We start from the raw sequence: 2,049 nt of genomic DNA, 5'->3' as shown, positions 1-2,049 counted from the left end.
TGTTTTTTGGCAAATCCGTCTGGCCCCAGTACATTCTTGGTGATGGGGAATCCTGGCCAAAGCAGGCACACTCTCCCTCCCTGCTCTAAAATAGCTAGAACTCTGCTGCAAGGGGACGGAAAAGTGGGCGGAAGTCTCTTAAGTTCAGGCATTTTTCCTCTTGAGAAACAGTAAGGACTTTTGTTCCAAATGTACCAAAGACCCTATAAAGGGCCTAGTGTCTGAGACTCTCAGCCCCTAGGCCCCGCTACAGCGCCCTCTGTCACTCAATCTATAGAACCTGAGACGGAAGAGATTCCCGTCAAAATTCTACCCTTGTAGAGGCAGCTGGCGAATTTGGTCTGAGTCATAAGCCTTTCACCCTCATTGAACTTAAGCAGATTAAAAGGGACCTAGGCAGCTACTCAGACATTGCAGAACAGTACATAGAAACCTTTCAGCACCTCTCCCTGGCCTGTGAATTGGCCCGGAAGGATGTAATGATAATTCTAGGACAATGACAGATTTAGAGAAAGAGCGAGTACTAAAGGAAGCTGGGAAATTTGCAGATGGTTACTATTGCCAATGCTACCTTTTACAATACAGAGGGAGCAAGAGGCTCGGACTTGGGAGGAGAAAAAAAACCAACTAAACATGCATACGTATTGGCCACCATAGCTAGTCAGCACCCATCTAATGCCTCCCAGGTCCCCAAGGCCCCTGCACAGGGTACAAAGTCCCATGTGTGCTGGCTTTTGGGTCACTGGGCCAGGGATTGCCCTGACAGAAATAGGCCTCCACGAGGGCCATGCTGTTGCTGTAAACAAACTGGCCACTGGGGGCACTCTGTCCTATGGGGAAGACCCAAGAGGAGAGTGGTCTGCTGGTGAGTCTGCAACTGCTAAATGAAGACTGAAGTAGTCCAGCCGGATGGTCCAGCAGCAAAGGATTGCTGTCACTGGTCTGGAATCCTACTTGTGCATGGATGTTGGCAGGTAGGCCAGTAAAATTTTCCCTACATGGTCCTGTCTATTCTTTCGGAACCTCCTTCCTCAGACTCCAAGAAGTAGCTTGACACTTAGAAATACCGTACTGTCTCCACTGTGCTTGGAGACGGCAATCCTCAGGTTAAATAGAAAGAATCGGCCAACACTTAAAAGTAACTCTCAGGAAACGACACATGAGATGCAGCTAACCGGAAGGGTACACTGCCAATAGCTTTGTTATGTCTCAGTTTACATCTCAGTCTAAGCCCCTATAAAGTTCTAAATGGGTGGCCTTTCCTTGTAATAAAGTCAGCTATAGATTATGAAGTGTCTTTAATACAGCCATATGCCATAGGAATTGCCCAGTGCCAAGAAGCATTCTACCAATATGGGCTTATCTGGGCCCAAGGGAAGGAAAACCTACCCACCTTGTGCTTTCCTGGAGACCTAGTTCTTATAAAAACCGGGAAGGATGGGTCCCCTAACCCCAGCTCTAGACAGTCTGGAAAAGCCCTTTCCCAGTAATGCTCTCTACCCCTAAGTGCTGTGGAAGTTCCAGGACAAAGTGCATGGATCCACCCTTCACAGGTAAAGCTGTGGAAGCTGCTAGAACTGGGTCCCTCAGACTCAGATCAAACAGCACAGTTAGTACGTGAAAACCATTAGACGGCCTTAAGATGTTGTTGCATCAGCACCCTGAGACAGATAAGTGCTGTGCAGAAAACTTTACCTCAAACCCTTAACAGTCTTTAAGTTAGTGATCCTATGCCACAATTCCTGGGTTTAAAGTAAGCTTTCAGGCTGTGCCTGTCAATCCAGGGTTAAGGATACCTCCTGAGATTTCCTCTGGAATCTTCCAGTGTGAGACTAGCCCACACTTCCATGGGCATCGCCATCCCATAGCTCTTGCCCTAGCCCAAATGGCTCGCCTATTTTTCTGTTCCAGAAGCTTACTTATGACACGGAGCCAAGTTTGCATCCCCAGGATCACCAATGTTTGCATCACCCCAACCCCAGATGACAGCCCCTCCCAAGGGAGCAGGAAGGAGGTGGACCCAAAGCCCCTCTTTCTGTCCATGCACCC

This window comes from Echinops telfairi, unplaced genomic scaffold (genome assembly GCF_000313985.2).
Source record: "Echinops telfairi isolate 266 unplaced genomic scaffold, ASM31398v2 ScPeMD7_25;HRSCAF=90, whole genome shotgun sequence".
Classification (NCBI taxonomy): Eukaryota; Metazoa; Chordata; class Mammalia; order Afrosoricida; family Tenrecidae; genus Echinops; species Echinops telfairi.
Note: the sequence above shows the minus strand (reverse complement) of the source record.